Source organism: Notechis scutatus, chromosome 4 (assembly GCF_049901735.1).
Source record: "Notechis scutatus isolate UNSWTSFEM ecotype Mainland chromosome 4, rNotScu1.2, whole genome shotgun sequence".
Lineage (NCBI taxonomy): Eukaryota > Metazoa > Chordata > Lepidosauria > Squamata > Elapidae > Notechis > Notechis scutatus.
In genome coordinates, this window is record NC_142012.1 from 29844166 (window position 1) to 29854431 (window position 10266).

The 10266-nt window shown below is 41.9% G+C and overlaps 1 long non-coding RNA gene across 1 annotated transcript; it reads right to left on the reverse strand.

Moving 5' to 3' along the window:
- Nucleotides 1-2700: 2700 nt before the first annotated feature.
- Nucleotides 2701-6743, reverse strand: LOC113412790 (uncharacterized). The gene is made up of 3 exons (XR_015749594.1): nucleotides 6570-6743; nucleotides 6149-6204; nucleotides 2701-2783 (listed from the first exon to the last, which is right to left on the reverse strand). It is a non-coding gene; the product is annotated as an uncharacterized LOC113412790 (long non-coding RNA).
- Between the last annotated feature and the right edge of the window lie 3523 nt (nucleotides 6744-10266).

The following is a 10266-nucleotide window of genomic DNA, read 5'->3' on the forward strand; positions in this document are numbered from 1 at the left end:
CAGGTTTAAAGTTACCAAGGTGGAGACCCCTGACCTAGAAACCATAATTTAACTACTCTTCCTCTGCATGCTATGAAATTGATTCAGAAAGTGAGTTTTGGACACAGTATATCTCTGCTGTCCATTACAATTGGTCTGCTGGAAGGAATCTCGAAAAAAAGTTGCTGTTATTTTAAGGAATATGCCAAGCAAACATGGCTAGTAGTGATTAAAAAAAATCAGACTCACATAAGAGCCTGTGAAAAGTTGGTGATTTAACAACAGAAGAAATGGGTTCAAGCAAGGTCTGAAGTGCTTCTTCCAAATTCTTCTCAAATACAGGTAGTCCTCGACTTAACGACCACAATTGAGCCCAGAATTTATGTTGCTAAGTGAGAAATTTGTTATGTGACTTTTGTCCCATTTTACAACTTTTCTTGCCACACTGGTTAAGTGAATCACTGAAGTTTTTAAGTTAATAACACGGTTGTTAAGTGACTGGTCTCACCATTGACTTTGCTTGTCAGAAGGTGACAGAAGATAATCACATGACCCGTGGACACTGCAACCATCATAAATGTGAGCCTGTTTGCAAGCTTACAAATGCAAATCATGCGATCATGGGGATGCTGCAATGGTCATAGGTCACTTTTCCTGTGCCGTTGTAACTTTGAACAGTCAGTAAATATACTCTTGTAACTCAAAGACTACCTATATTTGCAGCCTTACTTGATGCTGTCTAGAAGCCAGTTTCTCTTCTTGATTTCTTTCCTCACACCCCACTTACTCTGTTCTTTGCCTCTTCAGTCAGCTCTTCCTTCTAAGTCTTCCCACATACGTACATATTTTGCATTTTATATCAATCAGTCTCAAGCAGCCACACTGAACATGATTATTCACTTTTTTTTTTTTAGTGCCGGAAAGGCATTTAACTGCAAAAAGGAATTTCTTTAACTGAAGCATTCATAGAAAAAAAAAAAATCATAGTTGAGGCCAAGTCACAAATGTGAGGATCTTTACACTTCATTATTTAAACAAAGACACGCAACAAAAATATTTAATCTTTATGTTGCTTAATCTGCACTAGATTGCTGAATGCTATATTAGTGATAGAAATCAAATCAATTCATACTTTTAATTTCTTTGTTTAATCAGGCAACAAGACAGTAGCGGCAAGTAGCTATCCTTTATTTCGTATTACTTAAAAAGACATTTTGAAACATTTTATTTCTGTAACCAGGCCATAGAGGGGTACAGGAGGGATTGTGGAGATAGAATGGGTCTTTTTAAGCCCCCCCCCCATGCATTTTCATCTAGGTTGGAGTGCTCACCATGTAATATCATGTATTTCTCTTCTCCTTGACTAATGAAGGGGAATTTGACCACCCTGTGTACCTGTGAATAGTAGAGCTTCTGGAACCACCTACATATTTGGAAAATTCAGGCAATGACCTCTTACTTTCCTTTTCATACAATTGTACTGACTCCTTTTATTCAATTAGTGACCAAGAGACCTAAAGGCCTTATCTATTTCTGTACTGTCTGGATGCATGGAAACTACAAGTCCCAAACCGCCAACGAGCATGAGGGCTTTTATGTTGAAAAAATCTGCAAAAGGAAATTTGATACGCTATTTCTGCTTTTCCAATCCTTTCTGTAGAAGCTGGGCGAGGATTCTTCCACTCCAAACTGGGAAAAGCTGAATGTCCCTGCCACCATATATGGAGCAAGCAAACGTTACTTTACAACAATGGGGAGTTGCAATCACATGGTTTAAAAAAAAATCTTCTTTTCCTTCACACATGAATGGGGTCTGTACATTACATTTGGACTAAAGAGTGATGTGTGTGTGTGTGTGTGTGTGTGTGTAAGAAGTGCTTCTTTGTTTATTTTTATGACATCTGTCATTTTTCTTCAAATAAACCAATTCCATTTGGGGATATCATAGAAAGCACATTTCACAGAGAACAATTTATACCATCTCCACTCCACTCCTCTTTGAATCCTCTTTCTCCAAAAGTCAGTAACTAATTCTAAGAAAGTAAACAAGCATTCACTCTGTTCTTGGCATTGCAATAAGTACATAGTCAAGATTGAGATTTATTCACTTCTGCATTTCCAACAGCTGCAAGAGAAGAGAAAGAAGCTACTGTTTAGTTTTCAAGTTGAATTGTAACTATCCCGTGGAATTCAAAACACAGAAGACAATATGTATGGGATGCCTGGACTTTTCACACTGATTAAAATCAGTTTTGAAATTTGCTCAGATCTTCTTTGATATCTTTGTAATACATGGATAACCTATTGTGCACTTGAAATTAAGACAAAGGAATCATGTCATTCTTCATATTCTCTATTAGCCCTACACAGAATACAGGAGCATCGCCTGCTCCTTCTTCCAGACCCATGGTAGCTATGCTTCAGGCAAAAACAGTTTAAGTCATTTGTAAATTAAGTGATGTCTAGGATCACTACAAACCAATCAAGTAATAAGGATCCTTGCCAGTTTGACTATGTTGTAGAACAATATTTTTTGAAAGGTGGCAACTTTAAGATGTGTGGACTTCAACTTCCAGAATTCCCCAACCAGCAAATCACATATCTTAAATCCACACATTTAAACTTGCCAACTTTGAAAAACTCTGATATAGAACCAAAAAAAAAAAAAAAGAATCATCTTAAAAATCTTTGACTGCAGGGGTCTGCATTTACCAGAAACTGAGTTTTTCCTGTGACAGGCCATCCGCTCAGCATATCCTGGCTGCACAATGATGAGGCGAAGTTTTTGTTGCCAGTTTGGCTCCCTGGCATGAATGAAAAATAATTATTTTAAATGAAGACTTTATCCTGGAAAATAGAAGAAAGAAACCTCAGACAAGGTACATAGGAGTGCTCACCCTTTAAACTGGCATAGTTTATCCTCTTCTGAATTGCCTCAAATGGTGCTAATGAGATGCAGTAGCAACTGCGTTGTGTTTAATCTAGGTGGGGTAGGTTTTTTTCCCAAAAAGGAAAGAAACAGATGGCAGTTACGACACATCATTTTTTAAGTAAAATATCTATTTCTGCCACTGCATGCAGTATTTATGAGGGTGGGGTTTTTTTGTAAATTTTATTGGTTTTTAAAAACAAACATAAACAAACAAAACATAAAAACATCAAACTTTCTTCCATAGGTATACAAACAGTGTGCCGGTTGGTTTACAAATCATTTTGTGCATCTATTTCGTAGTCTTCGATTACAGTTACAGTTATGAATGAATAAAACTATAGTGAAATGATTGATTAATAATGATATTAGGGTATCTAATTTTTGATTGATAATATGAGCTTTTATATAATGTAGCTGTTTTTTGTCCTAGATTGTAAAATAAAGAATCAGCCACTAGTGCAGCATCTGGATAATCTACACTTATTAAAATATATGTATGAGAAGTCACTGATAGTTCAGTTTACTTAGCGATGTAGAACATTCACTCTGCACATGCTCAGGGTTATTCTTTATTCTCTGTTAACAGGATGGGTTCAATAGAAGCCCTGCATTCCCCACTTTCTCAAAAGAATCAAACTGCAGTGCTGAAGCTGAAAAAGCAGAACACTGAATGCAAACACTCAGCATTGTTTCCATGTTCAGCTTCCTCCTCACAGAGAGAAAACAGTAATTATTACCCTGGCTGAAACACCCTCTCTCTTGTCAGAATTTAATTTGAAATGCAGTTCACTAGGAACATGGTCCCCATCCTGTTATACCAGGAATTACACACTGTGCCTTTTTTCATTATGCTGTTGTGTTATGTAGTACAAAAGATCAGATCTCAGCCCCACAGAAAACACAGTCTAAATTTCTAAAGGGACATAATACCTCATTGACCTACCTTTCTAAAGGACCCTTACCCAAGCTTGATGATTTGTCTCTCCACAGTTTAGGGCAGGAGGGTCAAACTCAAGGCCTGTGAGCTGAATCTGCCCCCGATGTGGTCAGATCCAACCCACGGAGTCATCCTGGAAAATGTAAATGGCTGGCCCATGTTGCTTCAGCCTGGTCTACCCAATGGGAAGAGGAAACATCAATAACACTACTTGTTGCATTCCCTCCTTCTTTACTCACATCATAGGTTCACCCAATCAATGTAGATATGCATTTTGAGGAGGACAAAACAAAGAAAAAGTAGATTTGGCCTGTGGTATATTGGAAATTAATTGCAAATTAAGAGGCTTGTGATGTGCTAAACTTTTGCATGACATTTCTTGCATCCAATGTATTTTAGCTCTTAAGAGGAATATAGCATGTATAAAATTCTATAAATCCTCTCCAGGAAAGCTATAGGAAGAATTTATAACAAGGATAGGCACTGTTTTAACAGTGGTGGAAACTTATGAACTTTTAAGACTTTCCAGTGTCCCTTACCATTATAGCTATTTTTTACTTTTGCAGGGGGAAGGGGGAGAACACATATTTTCAACCAAAATCTGAAGACCCCTGTTTTTTCTAATTGTATCTATGCTGCAGAATCAATGCTTGTCTGACATTGTTTTTATTTTAAGTCAGATCAGGTAGTTATGTAAAATAAGGGTCCCCAATCCCCAGTCCGCAGACTGGTACCAGTCCACAGCCTATTAGGAACCGGTCCACATGAGCAGCAGGAGAGGGTGCAAAGCATCATTGACACAGGAGCTTGGCTGCACATGTGAAACCATTCTCTCCCCTGCTGCTGCTGTCAATCCATGAAGCCAGAAAGGTTGGGGACCACTGATGTAAAGGACTGTCCCTGAGCATATGGGTGTCCCTGTTCTGATCAGGTTGGATGACCTCGTAGATAGGGATACAGCTCAGGTGTGAATTCTGCTCTACTGCCTGTAATATGCTGCAGGTTCTAGCATTGGTATTGTTAGATCAGGGGTGTCAAACTTGATTTCACTGAGGGCTGCTTCAGGGTTGCGTTTCACCTCAGGCGGGTGGGGGGGCATGGTGAGGGTGGGTGTGGCCAGCATGACATCACTTATCTCGGGGGGCTGCCTGTGGTGGCCTGAGCTTTCTGCCAGCGAAAACGGGCTCCTGAGTTCCGTTTTAGGCTACGACAGCCTCCTACAGCCCTATGCCAGGGAAAACAGAGCTCAGGAGGGCCATAGGCGACCCTCTCAAGCTCTGTTTTTGCTGGCAGAGGCACCGCGGGCCAGCCCTTCACTGTTTCCAGGGTGGTCCCACGGGCCAGATCTAAGCACCCTGTGGGGCGGTTCCGGCCCAAGGCCTTGAGTTTGACACCCCTGTGCTAGATGAAGAAGGAACATTATCTGTTAAGGGAGCACTTTCTTAGGGTCCACTGTTGGTTAACAATTAGGGAACTAATCCTGTGATGCTGTTACCTCTCTCTGATATGTTGCATAAGTTACCAAATAAGAGATACGTAACTGTGCTGCAAATCTCAGGAATTGTAAACCACAGAATTCTGTACTGTATACGGGGTGGGTGGGGAAGAGACTTCATGTAAGGAATGGAAGGACATTTGAGGGTGAATGTTTTCCTTCCAAATTAGATTGGGCAGTTTCAGCATGTTTTCTTAAAAAGGTGTTTAAATCGAACAAGTAAGAGTCTTGGTTTTTCAGATTGAATTAATGTATATTTCTCTGATATTTTCTTATATGCTCCTAAGGCTTTCTTCTTTTGCCAAATAATGGCTCAATTAACTTTATTCGTTTTCATATTTTAATTAAAATGTGCACTTTAACATCATCTCAGAACAAGTTAGCTTATGGTGATTACTTGGGGCACTAAGGCTGGGTGAGGAGCAGAGGGGGACAGTCTTGCCTGTAAGAAACAGCAGAAATAGTTTTTATAGGTAAAATTGGCAGTGTTGACTTGACTGACCGTGTTGGAGATGCTTTTTTCCCCTTCTCTTCTTCTTCCTCGTCCTCGTCCTCCTCCACTACGACCTCCTCTTCCTCCATTTATTAATTCAATCATCAAGTCTCATGGGGTGAAATCAAGTAATTGAACTCATCTTCTTTGGAATGAAACTTACTTTACTTGGTTGTCTGGATGTTGCTAATATTCAAAGCTCATTAAATCAAGCCTGTTTTGAAGCTGCAATCAATAATACATATAGTTATCCAGTTTTCATATCTTGAAACATTGGTTGTTATATTTCATCATTTTTAATTTCTGAAGTACCTTTTCTATTTCCATAATGTCCAGGGAGATTGTAAAGCTGGTTTACCAACAATACTCTAGAGAAAACACAAAATGAGATGTCTTGTTTAACCAATTTGTTTAACCAATTTTAATTTATGAAGTCTATTTTAAATTTTGTTTAGTCTCTTATACTGCACAGGGTATAATTCATACTGCTAGAAGGAAGAATACTGAGCTAATTTTACATATAAATTACTTAGTATATATTATGGCTATCTTATAAGCTAATAATGCCTTTGATATACAGAGGAAACATAAGGAATGAAGGAGGAAGACTTTATATCCTTTCCTTTCTGCATATATCTTCTCCTTGACTTGTGAACATATGTGAACACAGTTATTGAATCCAAAGAAAAAAAATATCTCCAGAAGCCCCAACAGAATTAAAAGAATACCTTACTCTAACCAGAAAAGTTGAGTAGGGAGAGAGAGATATAAACCAGCTAAACAGCAAAGACTTGATACTGGATAATATCCAGTCTGGAGAGTTGTTGAATCAGCAATCCAATAATAAATTATACTGTCCTCAAACAAACATTCTGAAAAAGAACAGAGATATTAAAGGATATTAAAGGTTTCTATAGAAATTTGGCACATCATTTTTCTTGAAGTATCTCTCTTCCACAGTTGACACTGTGCCCACAATGCTACAGAAGGCAAGATGGAAATAATCAAAAACAGCAGCAACCTCCAAAAAAATTGGCAATATTGTCTCATTTATGATTGCATGGCAGCTATTCATAACTCTAACTCTAATTTGATATTGTATGACTTCAATCTGGTTTTTGATTAAAAACAGTTAAGAAGTTAAATACATAAGATGAGGAGCCATGCTTTTCTTTATAAATATTACTTGTCAGAATTTGGCCAGAAACCAATACTGTGGCATATTACATTACTGACATTTGAGCTAGTGAAGAACTTATGCAATTTTATATCAGCATTGAGCCAGTAAAACTGGAATACTTTGGCCAATGAAAGGGTTCTCTGAAATTATTTAATTTCCTTTTCTGGGGAAGAAGAAAGAGAGCTTCCCTTGAAGAAAGCGATCCAGTTTCAGACGACTCTGCTCACCAAACCGCCAGGAAAAGTTTTTTTGTGACTTTTTTCAGCATTGATATTCCGTCGTTATTAATAAGGCAAGATACTTGAATAATGTGTATCGCTGACCAACATGTGTCTATGTGACAAACCTCCACTTTCAATATGGCATGAGAACACCCTGTAAAGTATCTGGTAAATCGACCTCATGTGAACAGACCTGAATATTTGGGATGAGGTTTCTGTTTTCTTCCAGAAGCTTCACCCTTTGTACAGTGATACAACTAGTGAAAATTAGGCTGTATCTTCATTCCACCACATGTGGGTAGAAATGTGCATATAGTCACAAGATAATTTCCCCACTTGTCTTCGCCATCTCCCGGTGCATCTGACGCCCCCTCTGGTTACTGGCTTGAGCACTTACCTAGCTCAGTTCATCTCCACTGTTTTCTGGTGCATCTGGAGCACCCTCTGATCATTGGCTCAACCACTCACCTGGATCAGCTCACCTCCACTGCCTCCCATGTGTCTGGTATCCTCTCTGGTCACTAGTCCACTCATACATATCATCTTCACTGTCCATTTGGTGACCCTTCTGGTCATTGGCTCGAGAACTTATCTAGGTCAGCTCATCTCCGTTTTCTTCTGGTGAGTCTGGACTCCCCGTCATCATTGGCTCAAAAACTCACCTAGATCATTTAGTCTTTGTTGTCTGCCAGTGCCTCTGGTCACTGGCTCAAGCATTCTCCTGGACCTACATCAACTTATCTCTGCCATCTGCTGATGTGCCTGGCAAACCTTCTGGTCATTGGCTCACCCATTTGCCTGGATCAGCTCATCTGCTTCTCTGCCATGCATCTGGTGCCCTATCTGGTCACTGGCTCACCTACTCACCAAGATCAGCTCATCTGCCCCTGCCAGTGCACCTGGTACCTCTTGTTGTCACTAGGTCATCCACTCACCTGGATTGGTTCATTCCTGCCATCTCCTGGAGCGTCTGGTGCCCCCTCTGGTCACTGGCTCACCTGCTCAATGGATCAGTTTATCTCTGCTATATGCCATGTGTCTGCTACCATCTCGGGTGGATTGACTCACCAACTCAGCTCGTCTCTGCCATTTGGCGGTGCGTCTGGTGCCCCACCTGCTCACTGGCTCTCCCACTCACCTAGATCAGCTCATTTCCACAGATCTGCTCAGTGGCTTGCCCACTCACCTAAATCAACTCATCTGCATTTTCTGCTGGTGCAGTTGACGCCCTCTCTGCTCACTGGCTCATCCACTCACCTAGATCAGTTCATCTGCCCCTGCCAGTGCATTTGGAAGCCCTGTTGTCACTGGCTCATCCACTCATCTGGATCAGCTCATCTCTGCCATCTGCCGGTGTGTCTGGTCACTGGTTCGGGCCACCTTCATCAGCTTTTCCCTGTCATGTTCCAGTATGTATGGTGTCCTCTCTGGTCACAGGCTCATTCACTTACCTGGATCAGTTTGTGTTCAACATCTACTGTGCATCTGAGGCCTTCTCGGGTCACTCGGTCACCCAGCTGATCTCCATCATCTGCCATTCATTTGGTGCCCTCTCTGATCACTGGCTCATCTACTCACCTGGATCAGCTTGTCTCTGCCATCTGCCAATGAATTTGCCACCACCTATGATCACTAACTTGCCGACTCACCTATATCTTGTGTGTCTAGTGTCCCCCTCCGATCATTGGCTCACCCACTTACCTTATCAGCTCTTCTTCACTGTCTCCTAGTGTGTCTGGTATCTGGTCACTGCCTCACCCACTCACCCGGAGCAGCTCGGTGTCACCTTCAGACCTTCTCTAGTCACTGGCTCAACCACTCACCTGGGTCAGCTTATCTCCATTATCTGTCATTCATCTGGGATCTTCTTTATTCGATGGATTGTCCACTCACCCAGATCAGGTTGTCTTCCCCATCCTCTGGTACATCTGCAGCACGCTGTTCACTGGTTTAACCACTCACCTAGAAAACCTTGCCTTTGCCAACTTCTGATTCATCTGGTCACCCTCTGGTTACTGGTTCAACCACTCACCTGGATCAGCTCACCTCCATTGCCTGCAATGTGTCTGGTGTCCTCTTGGGTCACAAGCCCACTCACCCATATCAGCTTGTCTTCATGTCTGCCGGTGCATTGGCAGACCCTTCTGGTCACTGGCTCGAGCACTTACCTAGGTTAGCTCATCTCCGCTTTCTTCTGCTGAGTCTGGAGCACCCTCTCATCATTGGCTCATCACCTAGATCACCTTGCCTTTGCTGTCTGCCGGTGCATCTGGCACCACCTCTGGTCACTGGTTTACTCACTTACATAGATCAACTCATCTCCGCTATCTACTGTGTGTGTGGCAACATCTCTGGTCACTTTTTCACTCACTCATCTGGATCTGCACCTTGTGCTTGCTGTGATCACTGGCTCACCCACTCACCTAGATCACCTTGTCTTCACTGTCTGCTGGTGCATCTGGCTCCTCCTCTGGGCTGGCTCTAGCATTCATGTAGATCAGCTCATCTCCACATTCTTCCATTGAGGCTGGAGCACCCTCTGATCACTGATTCACCCCTCACCTGGATCAGCTCATCTCTGCTGTCTGCTGTGCATCTGACACCTTCTCTGGTCACTGGCTCACCCACTGACCTTGAGCAGCTTCTCTCCACCATCTGATCTGTGTCTGGAAACTGTTCTGGTCACTTACACACTCACTCACCTAGATTACCTTGTATTAGCTCTCTCTGGCTCATCTACTCACCTGGATTAGCTTGTCTCCACCATCTGCTGTGCATCTGGCACCCCCTCTGGTCACTGGCTCGAGCATTCTCCTGGACCTAGATCAACTCATCTCTGCCATCTTCTGATCTTCGTTCTGGTCATTGGCTCACCCATTTACCTAGATCAGCTCATCTCTGCTGTCTGCCATGCATCTGGTGCCCTCTTTGGTCACTGGCTCACCTGCTCACCTGGATCAGCTCATGTCTGCTATATGCCATGTGTCTGCTGCCATCTCTGGTGGACTTGCTTGCCAACTCACCCAGAT